At 36.9% G+C, this 20,565-nt stretch overlaps 1 long non-coding RNA gene across 1 annotated transcript; it reads left to right on the forward strand.

Annotated features, from left to right (window-relative positions):
• Positions 1-1,637: 1,637 nt before the first annotated feature.
• Positions 1,638-17,387, forward strand: LOC149584680 (uncharacterized). Its single transcript, XR_016380306.1, has 5 exons — positions 1,638-1,740; positions 16,553-16,768; positions 16,947-17,041; positions 17,104-17,146; positions 17,213-17,387. It is a non-coding gene; the product is annotated as an uncharacterized LOC149584680 (long non-coding RNA).
• The last annotated feature ends 3,178 nt before the right edge of the window (positions 17,388-20,565 follow it).

Raw genomic sequence — 20,565 nt, forward strand, 5'->3', positions numbered from 1 at the left:
CTTTAATTTGACTAATCTGGTCCTGCAGTATCCTACAATTTGATTAATCTGGTCCTATATAATCCTTTAATTTGATTAATCTGGTCCTATATAATCCTTTAATTTGATTAATCTGGTCCTTTATAATATTATAATTTGATTAATCTGGTCCTGTATAATCCTATAATTTGATTAATCTTGTCCTGTATAATCCTATAATTTGATTAAGTCGGTCCTGTATAATCCTAAAATTTGATTAATCTGGTCCTGCAGTATCCTACAATTTGATTAATCTGGTCCTATATAATCCTTTAATTTGATTAATCTGGTCCTTTATAATATTATAATTTGATTAATCTGGTCCTGTATAATCCTATAATTTGATTAATCTTGTCCTGTATAATCCTATAATTTGATTAAGCTGGTCCTGTATAATCCTAAAATTTGATTAATCTGGTCCTGCAGTATCCTACAATTTGATTAATCTGATCCTATATAATGCTATAATTTTGCGAAGAGAATCCTATAGTATTAAAAATTTTCTAAAAGAGTTGAGGGCCTGCATTGCAGTTTAGTATGTGCGAGAAATCTTAGTCGAGACCGCGGCGACAAGGCGCATTGCTATAAATTATGAAAGGGGAAAGTAGTAACGTTCGTGATGCTCTCATACTTTTTGAAAGCTCGACAATTAAGAAGGGGCCCTTATTGTCGGTTCGCGGGCGGGCCCAACAAACGTCGTTACGCCACTGTTGCGATGGTTTCTAGTTTTCTACAAAACATTTAAACGATAGTCAAAAATGTTTTCTTGTGATATGTGTGAGAATTCCGTGGTTAAATTAAAACGGTATGAACAATTGATTCCCAGTATCTTTTATATAAGAATTCCATCGTGTTTCTACGTCCACATACTCGCCATTTTTCTTAACGACGGAGATCCCAGGCTCCCAGCCAAGTTTTGGAACTAAAACCAAGGAGTATAGATACTACAATCTACTGTAACGTTGTATGTCCATCAACAGGCTAGTCCTTTATATGAGCAACGACAAAATCTTGTTGTTCGCAATTTTTACCATTAGTTTTATGGCAAGTTTCGTACTCCCCCCCCCCGAAGGGAGGTTATTATGAACTCCTGCTATAATTAAACTTTCTCTTTCATAAGTATATGGGCATAAGTCCTTGTTAGAAATTTATAAGAAGCGATAAGTGTGCATCGGCATAAGTCTATCGAGGGGATTATCACTAAAACTATCTGTTCTTCGATTCGCCGGAATATTGGAATTACAGCGTAAGTAAATTTATACGGTTATAATTATATCACTGTTTAGAGTAGGGCATCGAGGGGCTATTAACTCTGATTCTGTGCACGGTAAATCATTTAAGCATTGTAAAAGATAGCGCTATTCACTCATTAGGGTAGGGTATAGAGGGGCTATTCACTCGTACGATGTGGCTACTATTACGAGCCCTTGGGCCGTCTTGTTTCTCTCTGCTCTTAAGCCAAAAACCCCAAACCCACAACTCAGTAATGCGTGGAGAGATATAGTGCCTTTTCCCCACGTGACTTAGCCTTAAGTGCCACTGCTGTCAAACTGTTAAAAAAAAACATTTTGTCGCGGGGATAAAAACCCCGCCGACAGTCAGTCTCAGTAGTCAGTCAAGTTTTGTAACGCGCACCAGTTCGGACGTGTTTGTTTTTGATTAAATAAAATCCCAAGTATATTTCTTTTTCACTGCGTTCTTCTTTCGACCATGGATCATCTGGTAAATATTAGTCATGGACAATAAGTCCTTTAAACGGGTAACCTGGGAACTTCTTAATTGCTAGTTTTACTTTAATTTCATTGTGAGCCGTGAAATTAGGCCCCCTTTCCCAGTTTTAAATTTTACGGTTACATGTTAAATTGTCAATTGAATAAATTAACGTTATTGTCGGCAGACACTAAATCATAACAGTCGGTCATTTCGGTAGATAATAAATATCTGAAAAATATCGAAATATCCGATAATTATCAAAATATCTGATATTTTGATATTTATGAAAATATCATGATATTTTCCAACCCTGATATTCACTAAATCGTTGCCGATTTTAAAATAATTGAATGGATATTCACAAAATCGTTTATGGTCGAGGGAATATGTACAAATTTATAAGAAAAGTCATGCATAACCCTATGTACAAACAAGTTTATATGGTGAGTTATGCATAACCCTATTTACAAGTTTATAAGGCGAGTTATGCATAACCCTACGTACACGTTTATAACGTAATTACATGCGATTGCCAAGTCACGATATTTTTGATACGAACAAAGATGTATAATAATGATAGAGTCAAAGAATATTGGTTATTAATTAGGAAAAGGACTTAATTTATAACATAATTGTTCAATTGGCGAGTGAATGAGAAGAAAATGACCGACTTGCCTCTACATGAGATGTCAGAACGTTTTACGGCGGAGAGGGCACGAGGCAAGGCTTGGCCCATTTTTGAACATGTTAATGTTTTTGATAGGATCTCACTACTTTTTGTAGACCCTCTCGTTATACTTCGGTAGTTAAATTAAAACAAGACCCTCTCGTTATACTTCGTTTGCCAATATAATTGCTAACGTTTGTCCATATTTACGCTGATTTACCCCTTTCGACCCCAGAGAATATGCCGAAAAGATTGTACGCGATATCCTAATATAGGAATGTAGCATCAGTGAAGACACATTTCTTTTAAACTACTACTGCTATTAGCTTTAATATGTATCTAACATTTGGTTAACTTTAGACCGTTACGTCCTTTCATCAAGAACCCACATTATTTCTGTTTAAAAGACGACAACGCCATCTAGTTTTAATATCAAGGACTAAAGAGCAATTTTATAAAAATTTGGGGATGTTTTAATTTTTCTGTGCTTTAAAAAATAAATGAAAACTAAATCATGAATTTTAAGTTTCTATCTCCTCTAGAAGTACCTTAGATTTTTATGATCGGTGAGTGAGTGACAAAATAAGGTAAATTTCACCCGAGATATTTCGAAAGGCATATAGGGAAGGAACTTGAAATTTCGAAACTATAGCTAGGATTGACCGTCCTCGCGGCAAGCAAAATTTCAGATTTTAACCTCTACCCATCACGAAGTTACAGTGGACTTAAACGTGTCGTGAGTTGCTTCGAGAAAAGGATGTCAGTGCTCGACTTGGCTGGGAGCACTGCCGTGCTGAGCCAGCTTTTTAAAAGCTCGGCTCGGCTCGACTCGAGTCGAGCTGGGTCTTGGCTCGGCTCTAGCTCGGCTCGGCTCGAAAATGATCGAGCCGAGCCAAGCTGGCTCGATTAATATATACATTTTTAAAAAAATTGCTACTACCAACGTCAAACTTGAGAACGACTATAAATGCCATATCATGTTTACACTGTTATTGGAAAAGGTTCAGATGGGGTTCGGTTTTTAACCATGGAGGGTTCAATCGACACAAATGGTGCTATAAAAAACCTAAAATGGTAAAATCTAAAACAATGGTTCACTGGTGTACCTTAAAGGGTTCATCCGCATGAAAGGCTCCTATATAAACCTTTTAAGGTTCAAATTATCACGATGCAAGGTTCAGAGATAAACCTTACGAAGTTCATTTGAATAAAAGGTTCAATTCTAAATCTTGAAAGGTTGAATGACAAACCTCACATGGGTCATATGAATAAAGATTCAATACTAAACCATGGAAGGTTCAGGTATAAACCTTGCATGGTTCATTTAAATATAAGGTTCAATTCTAAACCAACGAAGGTGTAGTAAGAAACCATACAAAGTTAATCTAAATAAAAGGTTCAATGCTAAACCATGGATGGTTCAATGCTAAACCATGGAAGGTTCAGGTATAAACCTAGCAAGGTTCATTAAAATATAAGGTTCAAATCTAAACCATCGAAGGTGGAGTAAGAAACCATGCAAACTTAATTTAAATAAAAGGTTCAATGCTAAATCAGGGAAGGTTCAGTGAGAAACCTCACAAGGTTCAATGCCATAACACTAAATGTTAATTTTTATTAAGGTTCAAATTAAAAAAAATTGAAGGTGCTTTATCACAATTTTAAACGTTTAATGATAAACCATTACGGGCGCCTCAGGTTGCGGCTCGTAATATTTTTGTGACGGAGATTTTTTAGCACGTTTGAAGGGGAATAATAATACATATCTCAAATTTAACGTAACGAGTTTTGAATTTGAGGGGCTTACAAATTTGAAATATATTTTTAAAATGTATGCTCTTATAACCACTAAATAATGTGTACATTTGAGGTCGCATTATGTCACCGTTTTTAAGTGCATATAGCGGTGTTTTTTAATAGTAAGTCAATGTACGATACTACTGTTCTTTAGATTTAACTAAGCGGTATATTTAGCGCTGTCAAGCTGAAAGTAGCCTATTTCTAAGTATTTTGTTTCAGAACCTTTTAGCTCAAAATGCACAAGAAATTCAATGGACGAAACCATTTTGGGTTGAAAAGGTAGGTTTTTGGTTTTAAGGAGTCGGAAACTTGCTTGTTTATAAGATTTTGCAACATTATTAGCACGAATCATTTTCTATAGAGTATTTCGGCTCACTGCCTTTATTAGAGCTTGTGGGAAGTTAACATGGAGTGATACTACTCTATTGACAGTTTTGGTTTTCTAGTTTGGTCACAAGACTACAGTTTTTGATGCATTTCCTTTCTCTCGGTTTATTCTCTCTTGCACCCTGCTACTTTGATTGAAAGGCGTGATAAGAATGTCGTTCGCGAAACTAGCATTTGCAGAAAGGATGGTATGTACAGTCGACGCAATTAAAAACTTTCTCTCCCGCGACGTCTTGTTTTAACAATAAGCCGCAAATTATTGATCTGATACAATTGATAAAAACCTATCTTATATTATTGTTTGAATATATTTTTTACAAAGTGTTTTTTTTAAAGTCGCCACTTCCCATTTCCAAATGCTAAATAAGGGGTTTTGAATCATTAGGGATGATTTTAAAGAGAAAGTGAACAGTTGAACATAGCTCGTCCAAATAACCGAATGACATTCCAGTAAAGGGGCAGTGATGTTAACTGTAATGTTCTGAATACACGTCCACCACGGAATCAATGCATTGAGCCATATTCATATACCCTTTAATATTACACAAATGTATAAGTCAACAATTGTAGAATGATACTTCAAATCTGCCTTTGGTGAAGATGTGGCCACCGGTGCGACATTCTGTTCCACTATGGTTCGCAAAGGTCAGAGGGTGGAAAGAGATTTCCATCTAGATTAGTAGCGATTCTTCAATTCTTGATGTCAGTTTCAACATAAGTCTGCATGAACGTTTGGTTGAAAACCGCGCATTTCGGAGAGAACTATCCAGAAATTCAATGCCCAAGCAATTCCCTCAATATGTCGCCCATTGAAAACCGCTTGTCGGAAATAAATGTTTACACATTCAAAGCAGAAAGGGTCACAAAATAGTGCCTACATTTGAGAAAGTGGTTGTGTTCATTGTATTCAACTAATTGGGGTTCGCAATAAACAAGATGACGAACCTTTCAACACTCTAAGAAATGAAAGTGTTAAAAACGTGTTAAAATGGTGTAAACACCGTAAAAACACCCGAAAGAGAGTTTTATTACCTTGATTTTTTAGGGGCCAATTAAAAGTGTAAATTCGGTGTAAAATAACACCATTAAAACACCGTTCGAAATTAAACATGAAAAATTATAATACTGCGGGTTTCTTAAATAAGGCCTTTCATTTTCATTAATGTTTTAATATTAAAGTCAATACAAACAGTAAAAAAATTATTGAGAAACGTAATTGTTAAACCTTTTTTTAAAGATGATATTCATGAAAGAAAACAGTTTTATCCTTTAAATAAAACTAACAAAGAAATTGGTAATCTGGCGGTGTTGTACCTTCATAAAACTATGCTCTTACAGGTGTTAAGCGACACTCTTAATAGTGTTAGGCGATACTCTTAAAAAACGAGACTAGGTTAGGTATTGGCCTCACAGTAGGGCCAGCTATTGAAGCCAAAGTGGGGCACTTGCTTTTGTGACATGTTTTACATAATTTTGAGAAAAATTAGAGTACTAAATGGATTTTTTTTGTAAAATCTGTAGTGCAAATTAGATTAAACGCGTTTCTGGTGCTCGAAAAACTCTTAGTGAAAAGAGATTATTAAATTTAACAAGAACGTCTATATCTACTGCTTGAATATTATAGCCTCCAAAACTAATTTAATACCCTATGCATTTGTACAAATCAAAAATTTTCTGCCTTTTTCAGAAGTTTTTAAACCCGTTAAAATGACTTTATATGCAACAACCCTCGCTTAAAGATGTATAGTTCTGCATGTGAGAACTTTCCTCCCTATAGGGGATGAAGTTCTCTCAAGATGGAACCCTGCTATGAATATAGCACCAATTGCTAATAATACTGCGGATAATCAAAATTTTATTAAACAGTAAAACCACACTCGATATTTGAGTTATGCCTCATGAAAAGTCTAGGAAAAATACTAGAATTTCTACTACTATCCCACCAAAAAATCTCCCATTCTTAAAGGTGTTACGCGACACTCTTAAAGGTGTTACGTGACACTCTAAAGGTACTCGTTCGAACCTTGCAAAGGTACTCGTTCGAACCTTGCAAAGGTACTCGTTCGAACCTTGCAAAGGTACTCGTTCGAACCTTGCAAAGGTACTCTTTCGAACCTTGCAAAGGTAGTCGTTCGAACCTTGCAAAGGTAGTCGTTCGAACCTTACAAAGGTACTCGTTCGAACCTTACAAAGGTACTCGTTCGAACCTTACAAAAGTATTCGTTCGAACCTTTCAAAAGTACTTGTTTGAACCTTTCAATGGTATTAATATGAACCATTTTTAAAGGTTCAATATTGAACCATTTTTAAAAGTTCAATATTGAACCATTTTTAAAGGTTCAATATTGAACCATTTTTAAAGGTTCAATATTGAACCATTTTTAAAAGTTCAATATTGAACCATTTTTAGAGGTTCAATATTGAACCATTTTTAAAGGTTCAATATTGAACCATTTTTAAAGGTTCAATATTGAACCATTTTTAAAGGTTCAATATTGAACCATTTTTAAAGGTTCAACATTGAACCATTTTTAGAGGTTCAATATTGAACCATTTTTAGAGGTTCAATATTGATCCATTTTTAAAGGTTCAATATTGAACCATTTTAAAGGGTTCGTATTCAAACCATAAATGGTTGGCCCTGGGTTGCATGACTTTGAACCTCAAATGGTTCAATCATGCCCCTTTTTTATTAACAGTGTAGGAATGTAGAGGTTCAGTAAAACCCGCTCGGTAAAATATGCTCAAGGTTAGAGACGAGAGATTTTTCCCACGCTATATTTCGTGTAAAAATACATCGGAAAACTATTGGTGGAGAGAATAAAGACTAAAAGGAAAGCACTATATCAGTGACTAAGCTCGCGAGCCGGCTCGCGAGTCGTAGTGGCTCGATGCCTGTCGGCTCGGCTCGGCTCGCCTCGACCATAAAAAAGCTCGCTCGTTAATTAAACGAGCAGCCAAAGTGGCGGCTCGGCTCGGCTCGAACTCGGCTCGCTCGTCACGAGCCCGAGCTGGCTCGAGCTCGTGAACAATCCTACTTTTGAATACCCATTGAACGCTGTTTTTCTTATAGTGTTTTTTCTAGCCAAAAACGCTCTCGTTTGAACGCCTATATCACACTCGTTTGAACGCCCATAACGCTCTCATTTGAGCGTCAAAAACAATCTCGTTGGAACACCATAAACATCCTCGTCTGAATGCGCAAAAATTTGTTATTTGAACGTCTAAAACGCTCTTCTTTTAATACTTATATAACCTATAGAATGCCATAACTACCATAACTGAACGCTTCATTAGCGCAAGGTGGTTATTCAAAATTGAATGGGATAAAGATTAATTTTTGAATGGTAATACATAAGTTATTCAAAAATGAATGCTATAGTTAAGTTCTAATCAATATGACGGTAGTTTGTTCAAAAACGAATGCTTATGGTTAGTTCTGAACGCGTAAAACACTCCTCGTTCAAAATTGAATATATCTGGTTAAATCTGAATGCGTCAATAGAGGCTTGTTCAAAATTGAACGGTCGCTACCATTTTTGAATGCCAAAAGCACGCTAATTTTTTACAGTGTAGACGCCTCTTATTAAACTTAGTATTTGACCATTGGAATATCACTGTCGATATAGAAAAGTGTATTGATAGACGCAAGCATTAAAACAAGTGCTTTTTATGTTAAATAATGAAAGTAAAAGATGAATTTTTTAATTCCGTTTGTAAAAACTGCATTAAAAATATATCTATTGTTAAATAGCTTCAAAAGGTTTGGCTAAATTCGTTCCAATGGGCCAGCAGCATAAGGTTGAGGGTTTTAAAATATAATCAACAATAAAATATAAACAAGCTGGGCCAGCAACCAGAACATTTTGCACACCCAATCAATTTATAGGACATTGGTCCAGTGAGGCAGTGACCCCTATAAGTGTCTCAAAGTTATCTTACTTCTGTCCCTGCTTAAAATAAAACCGACGAAATAAATCACAGCAAGACAAGGTTGAAAAGGGGCGGAAATAGGTCAAATACTTTGAGCCTCCTGGAAATTCGCGAGAGCGGAAATAAGCAGAACACTTGAAATGTATCCAGGGACACTATTCTCTAAAAATTTCAATGATTAAATACCCAAATCCAAATGTAAACATTAGGGTTGGTTCCATAAGGAAAGAGAGCTTAAAACCTTATTCTCTAACCCAAATCCAAATCGACATTTGAATCTCCCGCCAAACATTTCACCATCTCAAATTATTCTCTTATTTCTTTAATCCAAATCGACATTTGAATCTCCCGCCAAACATTTCACCATCTCAAATTATTCTCTTATTTCTTTAAACCAATTCGACATTTGAATCTCCCGCGAAACACGCAAATGTACGTCACTTCCTCTTTCATTGCATAATTTTATTTCAGCATAAATAACACTAAGGCAGTAAATTAATTACCTACGATAAATTAATTTATTACTTTAAAATTAGAATTTTATTCATTATAAAACTAAGCTTTTCCTGAAGGTTTTGAACCGTTTAATTGAAATTATTTAAACTATTAGTGATGATCAATTGGCCAATATCGTAAATTAACCGATGTCAATACCAATTTATTTAAAATCAATGAAACGAAAATATCAATATCAAATAATTACCCACTGGAAAATATATCAAGCTATTCTTTAATTTAAATTTCTCAGGTTAAGTTTCAAAAGATGATGAATTTTATTATTTTCTGACACCAAAATGGGCAGCTTCTTTGCATAATTCCCGAAGTTTTTCTATTCCAAAATAGAAATGTTAACGTTTTGTGATATTAAAGGAGAAATATAAATATAATTTTCGTTTCTTTTGAACTAGTTTCTATAAAGGAACTTTAATCAAATGGCCATTTGTATGAGTACACTTACCGATAATGGATTTTACTAATCTAGACAATTACTACGTCTTTTAATTAATATTTTATAAATACTACCTGAATATTTTTTTAAATATGAAAGATTATATTTTTATTTTAAATTAATGAGTTAAAAAAATTGGTATCCGTGTTTCAGTTAAGCTTTGATATTGACATCGGTTAATTTACGATATCGGCTAACGATCCTAGTCTGTTTATAACATTAAATCGGAACTTCAAGTGTCACTAGACAGTATATAACTTCAAAATCGAGAGTTGGAAACTTTAAAACAATCTCAACAGGATATCCGTGGTTAAACTTATCATTATATGTGATATTGTAATAAGATAATGTGATGAAGCGCCTCACTGAACGTTGGGCAATGGCCTCAGAGTTTTGCTTGCAATGGTCAAGCTAAAATTCCTCACTAAACGCAATCTTCTAAGGAGCTATTAGTAAAATAATATATTACGAACAAAAAAGGTCTCACTTAGACCACAAAAATTATACTTAAATGTCCTAAAATTTTAATGAGAGGTGTATCTAAGAAGGAGATTGACATCCGTTAATTTACAATATCGGCTCGGCTAATGATGCTAATCTGTTTATAAAATTATATCGGAACTTCAAGTAGTAAATAAACAACACTTGAGCTATTAGTAAAAGAATATATTACGAACAAAAATGGTCTCACTTAGATCACAAAAATTATACTTAGCTTAAAAAATTAATATTTAAATCAAAGTAGAAAATTCAGTTAAGCAAAGGCTTAGAGCTGCCGACTGAAAATATTAGCTTCCCGCGTACATTACTATAGACTCCCGTCTGTCTCCCGATAAAGCTGAGGCGCCCCTAACAGCGCGCGGTAGCCGCGGTTCTTCACAGCTGCAATCTCCACTCAGTATCATCTTAAGCTTAAAATACGAGGTTACCTACGTACATAATATCGAATCGCCGTGATAGCGAGGCGCCTAGGCGAACCTCGCGAGCCCCGAACATCGCTCGAAAGAGTCGAAAAGCGAACAACCTCGTCCGAGGGATCAGCTACTGGCGTATTCCCCCGGTATTACCTCTTTGGAAGTTTTAATGCCGTAAATTCGGGCGATATGTCTTTAATCCGTTCTAATATTAAAATAAAAACTGTAAAAAGTAATCCCGAGTGTATTTCCGCGTTAAATGGCGTTATACGCTTCCCATCTTACACCCTCAGAAAGACTTTATTACAGAGTGGCTTCTCCCTCGTCAAATTTTCCGTATAGAGTAATATTTTGCAAACGCCATCTAGATGTCGCGTGCAAAATAAAAACATTATTTGAAAACTGCGCGGAAAGAGGCTATTGGTTTTTAAAGTGTGAAAAATTAAACTGTGCGGTAACGGGCGATCACCATCATGTAGGGTTGTAAATTTTCCGGAAAAATAAAACGCGGAAAATTTTCCGGAAAGTACTTTTCCGGAAAATTTTCCTCTTCGCGGAAAATTTTCCGCTAATCGGAAAAATATAAAACTAGCAATTATGTGAGCTTTGAGTCAATTTACCTAACTTTTAAAGATTTAAAACATTCTCCAGTTATTTTGCCATCTTTAGTAGATTTATTAAAGTACCACCAAATATTAGTGGTTGATTTTCCCATAATTTGTGACTTTAAACAGGGTTAACAAACTTAATAACATTAACAACTAAACACCTCGTTTCCCTTACAATGATGCAGACGATCACTATCCTTTATGCCTGATAATTTTAGTTTCACTTGGGTCTCTTAACGGTTAGGTCTCGACTCTCTAACGCCTTATACCGTCATAAGAGCAAACAGTAACCCTATGCATGCAAGCGATAGCCAATGAGTGAGCTTTTCCTATAGAGACTAGGGGTCACTAGACTCTGTGCCCTTGGACAATTTTTTACCCCTCCGAATTGACCTAAAATAAAATAATGAATGTTTTGAAAAGACAGGCAATTGAAAAATTTCAAAGTTTTAACTTTTTAATTGAAAAACCGGTAGCGGAAAAATACGGAAAATTTTCCGGAAAAATATAGCTCGGTCATTTTCCGGAAAATTTTCCGACTTACAACCCTAAATTTTATCAATATGAGCACAAGCAATGAAGCTCAGGAAAGACAAAAAAATAAAAAATATAAAGCTCACCAAATAATAAAGTTTATAAGGTTTTGCCTAACAAAATGTCTTACTAAAAAAACACTAAATATCTCATTAAAAACATTCCCAGAGACGCCAGTGCGAACAAAGAGATTTCGAAAACTGGTGTTACTCGTTGCGCTTAAGAGCCCCCGTTGGGTCTGGGCGAATAATTTAAACCGTTGGTTGGTTGGGGGTTGTTATAAGCTTTGTTCTAGTTATATAAGCAACGGGGAAAACCGTTGAACGTCATAACCCTGTATGAACGTCGAGGCGAAAAGACGTGAAAGTTTCTATCACTGGAAAGCGCCGTGTACAAACCCCCGAGATCTAGCTAGAGACGGATTTTTTCATTTATATACAATTGGTATTGATACCGTAGAGTGTTATTTTTGCCACGGTATATTAAAAGATTGGAAACCTCGGGATTCTGTTCACGAAGAACACAAGCGTCATCTGTAGACTCTCAACAAATAACGTGCCAATCGTAGTCGAGGGTCACAACGTTCCAGCCCACGCCAGCTCTGATTATATAGAGTTTCGTGTTCCAAAGACTGTAATTTAAAAGGCGGTTTTGGATACCTTCATCAATGAAATATTCAAAGACCCCAAGAACAGTGATATGCTGAATAAGGCATGATTTCGGAAAAAGCCCGTTTAGAAACTTTCCAATCGTGGACGTCACTTTACGTGGAACCCATCGAACCAGCGCAAGACGGGTTTTATTTAGTACATACGAGCTGAAGAGACTTTTAGATGCTTTTTCTGTCACGGTACTCTTCAAGTATGGACAACCTCGGAATAAGCATAGACAACTGTACCCCGACTGTCCATTCATTCTTGGACAACAGACGCCCAACGTGCCTATCGAATCATCAGTATACGTTACTTCGGAAAACTCGGACTATATCTTCCTTATCAAGAAAACGGCTCGAGACGAAGCTTTGGCTAAAAGACTCTTACAATGGTGAAAGAAATAAGTTCCTTTTTGTCCTTTAACCGTATTATATACAATATCCTAGGAAGACAGTTTTAACTATTATTATAATCGATAATTTGCAATTTAACGGGCGCATCCGTAATATTAATACTTTACTACAAAATATCAGTTTTGTAGATGTAAATAATCCATGATAATATGTTCAATGTACTCTTGATTGATACATACGGGGAAGCTTTGAGAAAAGGGCCAGAGAGAAAGTAAAAGTCTGGGAGAGAAATTCTAAAACAAGAGAGAAAGTTTGGACACATAGCATAGCGCGAGGGAAAGTTTAAAACGAGAGAGACCCATAACATTTCAAGTGGTAATCGTGCGCTCGTGGAGTTGACCTATATACAAGCGATAGAGAAAAAACCTTAGCGCTCGCTCCTCCTAGCTTTGTACTACGTACAGTGGCGGTAATCGGGCTGGGAGAAAGTAAAGAGATGGTGAAAGTGACGAAAGTAAAGAGACGGTCAAAGTCAGGAACCCCCGCCTTGTACATGCTTTGGCCGGTATCGATCTCCAGGAGCCTACACCAAGAGAGAGAGGCTCACCCCACCCCCTTCTAACCCCTCACCGTCAAATTTAATTACTTTAATTAAACCCAAAATCAACTCCGATTCCAGCAGAAACCCCAAGTTCTTTGCCGATTAGAAAATGTTTCTAAAAAGGGAGGATGAGTAACGTATCTGTCAACTAGGAGAATGTCTTGAAAGAATTTTATTTTTGACCTCAGACCACTAATATAGGGACAGTCATCTTAATAGGAGGCTAGGTTAGAATAGAGCTTTCGACACGAGGTGGCGGTTGCTACGCGGTGCCATATGTAAACTGGCGATTATATTATATAAGTGGTCTGAGCTGATACTTACGTTCCCGGATGATAAAATATTCTATCAGGCATATAAATTCCGATTCCGGAAAGGAATTCATTAACTTCAAAGCTAAGAAATTTCTTAAAAATATAAGTATTAAATTTGATTTATTGTCTTCCGAAGTGCACCACGCGCCGTTTGTCGAAAGGTTTAATCGAACGATCTAAGCTATAGAATGTATAAATATTTCTCGCATTATAACATTTTTCGTTACATAGACGAAATAGAGAATATTATAAACGCTTAAAATTTAGCATACAATTCCAGCATTAAAATGGCGCAAAATGAAGTTTATAAAAATGTTTATAAAATTAACGTTTAACATAAGAAAGAAATTTTAAGAATTCCGGCGAAATTCAAAATCTGAGATTAGGTTCGAGTTGATAAACTCAAACCAACCGTCGCTAAACGATTCAAAGCCAACATCTTCGCGGAAGTATTTTAAATTGTTAGCGTTTATATAAATTACAAGATCTGGAAGGAAAGGAAATAAAAGGGTTCTTTTACGGTCCCCAACCCATTAAGTGTTCGGTACCTCGCAAGTTCAAGATAGAATCCATCATTAACAAGACGGCCCAAGGGCTCGTAATAGTAGCCATATCGTACGAGTGAATAGCCCCTCTATACCCTACCCTAATGAGTGGATAACCCCTCTATACGACACCCTAATGAGTGAATAGCGCTATCTTTTTCAATGCTTAAATGATTTACCGAGCATAAAATCAGAGTGAATAGCCCCTCGATTCCCTACTCTAAACAGTGATTAAATTATAACGATATAAATTTACTTATGCTGTAATTCTAATATTCCGGCGAATCGAAGAACAGATAGTTTTTAGTGATAATCCCCTCGATGAGTTTACAACATAGACTTATGCCGATGCACACTTATCGCATCTTATAAATTTCTAACAAGGACTTATGCCCAGAAACTTTTGAAAGAGAAAGTTTAGTTATAGTGATTACGCATTTTAGTGATTATCCCCTCGAATTACCTTTAACAATGCTAAAATGATCAAACGCATAACGCTCATTTAACACTATGTTAGCTCTATCTAAACCCACATTTGAATTAACCGCCAAAACGTTCCAGTCAAACATAACATAGATGACGATAGCTACCGAACGAGAACGAAAAACGGGGAAAATCGTTATCTATTTAATTAGCACATACATAAAAAGAAAATAAATATAAAAACCCCAAACATACAAATTTATAAGTATCCGACTCCACAGATAAAAATTCAAAAGTTTCCGACCCCACAGATTAAGAGGTACCCCACCCCACATCACCCCGACATTTTAGAGATAAGAATAAATAATAAAAAACTTGGAGTTTCTCTCAAGTCTCTATGGTTCATTGGTAGAGTGGCTGTTTACTACGCCAGCGACCCGGGTTCGATTCCCGGGTCTGACCCGAAAAAATTTTAATTAAAATTAAATCTCTAACCGAGCCCAGTAACCCCTATGGGTGGGTTGTGGTAATATAAAGTTCCTTTTAAGCTAAAATCTGACGATAACGAAGCGACAACCCCGGCCACTACTACTACTACTACTACTACTACTACTACGGACGGCTCGGGTCAAACTAAGAGCCTATCGTATACTACGATATGGCTAAAAAGAGGAAACGTCGAGGGAAATTGGAATGTTTCTGTAAATGTTTGGGTCTACCTAAAAGTTAAAGCGCTTAGGTTTTATCTGAAAATGTTGAAAACATCTGAATTTTATTTAACTTTGCCTCGCGACTGGTCTATGGATTATTTTCCGTCTAATAAAATTTCATCTTCTATTAACTCCTTTTAATTTTAACGGAGAGTGGGAAGTCGCCCTGCTCCAAATAATTTATACTCATAGTTTCTGTAATGTTCTAAAAAAGGACGAAAGGCGCGCACGAAATAGAGAAATTTCCAAGGAGAAGGAGAAGAGAAATAAGCCGAGTATCGAACGCCGAGAGACTGAAGAAGTAAATTTCATCGTCAATATTCCTGAGGGAAATTATCAATCGCTTAACCATTTACTTCAAGTTATTAACGATACAGAAGTATCTCAATCGGCTTCTTTACTCTTACATTACGACGAGGTTAGTGGTCTCGTTAAGTTACGGGAATCTTTGGTCGCCCGACGAGTCGCGCTCCTCAATATTTTAGAGTTCGTGGATAAAAAGCGTGTTCAAGGTACTTGGAAATGTCCCGCCGGTCTAAATTTCCACGTTCCTTACAAATAGTCCGTATACAGCGATATTGTACGAAACCAAATTGTAAGAAATTGTACCGTTCCGTTATTAAGAATTATTCCCGTCTGTTACGACAAAAAGCACGGGTCAATCGTCGCTAAAAACCTTCGACTCTCCTTCTTACGTTCCGTTATCGAAAAAATATTTCGATACATTGACCATAGAAGCATATACATAAGGAATCATGTTGGTCAATTAGCACCATTTCGGTTTGGAACTCTGTCGAGTAAATTACATTTAAGATAGACGTAATTCCTTCACTTAACGATACACGTAATTCCTTCACTAAACGATACACGTAATTCCTTCACTAAACGATACACGTAATCCCTTCACTAAACGATACACGTAATTCCTTCACTAAACGATACACGTAATTCCTTCACTAAACGATACACGTAATTCCTTCACTAAACGATACACGTAATTCCTTCACTAAACGATACACGTAATTCCCTCACTAAACGATACACGTAATTCCATCACTAAACGATACACGTAATTCATCTACTAAACGAATGAAGTATATCCTTCACTAAATTCTAGTTAGTAAAACACTACCTTTAAAATTCTTATATTAATATCCATGGATACTTCTCATAATGCATTATTTTTCGCTGAGACTTACTGTCTTAAGCAATTACTGTATTTTGACCAACATAGACAATTTCGCGTTATTGGATCGAAGCAAAAAAAAATCCAATTTCTGAAAATATCATGTTCGGATTACGAATTACGAAAACAAAGTGTACCCTTAAAACACCAGTTAAGAAGTTAATAGTTGGATATATTGACAGTTCAAATAAAGAGCCATTATTTCAGAAAACGAATTTTAACGCAAAGCGTTTTCTAATTTCAGATTGGACACGCGAAGGGAATTTTGCTCGAAAGGTTGTAATCTGAACTAAAACACTGATTTAGTTTCCATATCATCTGCGCTATATTTAATTTGAATGCAAATCCCGCGAATAACGCGCGATTCTCTTCTGTTTCGCTCGTTGTCGCTCGCGTCTTCTTTAATGTACCGAGTCTAATCATGGACACTAAAACTTTAACGAAAGTCGTTTTGCTATTCGTAAGTACTTGATAGGTTTTCCAAGTTACCTAGTTTATCAGTAACACTTCTGTGTGCATGAAAATTAGAGACGAATTATATTTAATTTGAAGATAACCTGATAAATTTGCACCTTTAAACCGTGCAATTTTAAAATATTGTTCAAATTCCATTTTCTCGATAATCTTGGTTTTTCTAGAAGTAATACGACATTGTTACTAAAACATTTAATTTCAAGTGGTACCATTCCGGAGATAAACTTTACAGGGAATTTCTTTTTTATCCGACAGGCCGGTAAATTTTGCTAGTGTAAATAATTCAAAAGTTAAGTGTTAAATTATTTTCTTCATTTTCAGAGTAAATATAACGTACGTTCCCGTCGCTAATGCTAACCAAGGGGTAAATATGAATTTTTTTCAATACAATCGCTTAATTAAATTTGTAACTCTTTATATATGGTTTCAGTCCGGCGATCTATATCCGATTTAGTCGCCTGTTAGTTTTTCAAGTCTGGCCAACATGAAACGCTATCATCGAATTTGCACGCACCCTTTTTTTAACTTTGAACACAACATGCTGTCTTATTTCCGCGAAGCCGAGTACCACGTATCATTGACCGCCTTCCTTCAAGTCTTTCGTCCTCAGGCATGTTTCTGCTCCATGTTTTACTCGCGCACCTTTTACATTTCCTCGAAAGTCTAAACCCACATTTACGGCACCGAAGTCCCCCAGCATCCTCAGTGGCGTTTAGGTAGGGTCGTACGGCACGAAATCGTAAAGGACGCCCTCTATGTCTTGAGAATAGAAACTAGTTCTCATACAAATACAATGGCGCTACGCGGCAGCACTTGACAATCGCCTACCTAAGGGTAGGGGTGTGCGCTGGGTGGTACACTGGGAGAGTTTCGGTGCTGCGGGTCGCCAAACATCATTTCCAGTCCGAATTACTACGTTTCCCCCTGGAAAGACTACATCCTTATATACAGGAATTTCACCAACCAACGGGCTAAACCGAATATTTTCTAAATTTTTAGGTGTGGATAACTATCACTCTCTTTCTTGCCTTGTTCAATTTGAAGCCTTGGTGTCGCTTTTTAGGGAATTTCCTTCAATTCGTTCTACGACTACGGCGGTTTTCCTTCGGAGCGTCCATGAATTTGATGGACAAATTCGAAATTACCAGGAATACGTTTATGGTAATCTATTTCGTCGGTTGTTTTATTTTGGCGGAAGTCTTCAAAGCCCACCTGTCGACCAAATTGACGGTGGACGTCGATCGCAATATAAATTACTTTGATGACATCTTCAAATACCCCAAGATGCGCATTGTTTTTCAAATTACAAATTATGACTGCTTTAATTTTGTTCAGGTGAAAGCTAGCGTTAAGTTTAGTCCTGAACCTTCTATATAATGGACCAGAATCTTAATAGCGGATCCCATGTTAAAGTTTTCTCGCTAAAGTGCCCCGAAATAATATAGAAAAAAAAAGGCTAGCAGACGGCAAGCACTCGGAGAAAGACGGTACAATGTAAACAAGTAAAATGGCCGCATGGTCTCATTTCGCTAAGCCTTGGGGCTAATGTTAATTTCTTTGCATCTATTTAGAAGTAAGAGGTTAATAACGTAATTAAAAATATGAAAAATAAAGATTTGCGCGTTTGGCTATTGTCAAAGTGATTCAAGGAAATTCAAATGTTGAAACATACGTTTTGTACCCTTCCCAAAACCGTCACTTTTGTTTACGTTTTACCTCGGTGCGCGTACCCTGCGAAATTGGCGGGCAACTGCGCATAGACTCAATTTAAAGTAGAAACAGTAAACAAGAATGAAACTTTGACTCATATGGGAGTCTAGACGCGCGGTGTAGAATACTAGTTTGCCCCACAATACGACTCCTATTTTACCCCCCCCCCTGATGCAACACTCCAAAAGGCTCCGATTCAACCTAGCTTCTATTTTATCATTAATATTTCTCGAGCTGAATTTATAGTTGTGTGTTGAACAGGCCACCCGTCCAGATGTCATTAAAGAATACGAGAGAAGATTGAAAAAGTTTCCGAGGAAGAAGGGAGAAGACGGGGATGGAGTCTTCAACAAGGGAAACGCGGTTTACATCGGAAGCCTCAGTCATTTGGAATATTTTTGTAATCGTGGTTACACCTCGAAAAAGGCTTTGCATTACGGGAAAAACACTTTCTTGACGCCCTTTAGCTCGTTTCAACTCTCAATGAACTCCTCAAATTTCATCAAAAACGTCATAAACATAAGGTAAAGTATTCCGCCTCTTAGAAGATATTCCGCGCTTAAACATACTGCTGTGATTAGAAAGTAGTACGCAGTACCTCGTCTGCTTGATCACGATCGAACATCCGGTATGTGGACAGCAAAGACGTTAGATAGGGTTTCAAAGCTACCTGTCCAAGAAAGTCCTTTTTTTGGCTAACGTCTTTGTACCAGACTCTTTTCAGCCACATCGTAGTATACGATGAGGCTCTTAGTTTGACCCGAGCCGTCGTAGTAGTAGTAGTAGTAGTAGTAGTAGAAGTAGTAGTGGCCGGGGTTGTCGCTTCGTTATCGTCAGATTTTAGCTTAAAAGGACCTTATATTACCACAACCCACCCATAGGGGTTACTGGGTTCGTTTAGAGATTTAATTATAATTAAAATTTTTTCAGGTCAGACCCGGGAATCGAACACGGGTCGCTGGCACAATAGCACACATTCTACCAACTGAACCATAGAGAGTTGATAGAAACCTCGAGTTTTTTACCTCTCCGAGTGACGTATGTCACGGAGAGGTTCTGTAACGATCGTGTGTGTCGAGTGTGTGTGTGTGTGTCTGTCTGTTGTTATTGACTTACACCCCAGGGGACCGCGTTCACAGTTTCCGAATCGAAGCAAATGTGTTCGCTATTTCCGGACCGCATTCACAGTTTTCGGAAAATTCAAAACTTGAGGCTATCCACAATTCAACTAGTCACTATTATTTCATCTGACTAGTCAATTGTCCATTCCACATGAACATAAATCTGTATTCATTGGCTTCTAACACCACCATCTTCTGGCCGTTGTTTTCGTCTATCCCACATAGACACCAATCTGTACTTACTGGCTTCTAACACCAGCATCTTCTGGTCATTGTCCATCCCACTTGGACACCAGTCTGTACACCTGGCTTCTACACCACCATCTTCTGGTCTTTCTTTTTGTCCATCCCACATGGACACCAGTCTGCACACCTGGCTTCTACTCCATCATCATCCTTAAGGTTAAGACATACGCGGCGATCGGCCAGGGTTACGAGAAACGTCCGGCCTCCCAATGGTGGGGCTTCCACCAAAGGTTCACGCAACTGCGCTGTTCTTATCCATAGCTGCGATTCGAAACCCTTATATACTACCTATTTGAGTAAGGCGATGCAACCGGCGTATGCTTCATTTCAAACGCCAAGTCTCTCAAGAATGTTTAATTGTTCTTTATCAACACGATGTAACGCTCAATAAGGCGAACAACTAACGAAGAAAATATTAAATATTAATTATATTCATTTTAATATTTAAGATAAAGTTGTTTCTCAATTCAAAATTAATACTGAAAGAGTTAAAAAGCAGTCTATGTTTTTGTCTGTGTGTGTCCGTCCGTTGTTACACTAGTGCACCGCGTTAGCAGTTCGCCTTGTGTTTTGTGGAAAGAAATCCTACAAAACCTTAATATTTGGTTTTCTCATAATGTAAAATTAATATTTGGAAATATTTTTCGTAATTTCGATGCCTTTGGTGGCTTTGTAGCTATAAAGCTCTGTTTCATTTTGATATCCC

Source organism: Phalangium opilio, unplaced genomic scaffold, assembly GCF_054372755.1.
Source record: "Phalangium opilio isolate 3A_F unplaced genomic scaffold, DU_Popi_V2 ptg001170l_1, whole genome shotgun sequence".
NCBI classification, from domain to species: Eukaryota; Metazoa; Arthropoda; class Arachnida; order Opiliones; family Phalangiidae; genus Phalangium; species Phalangium opilio.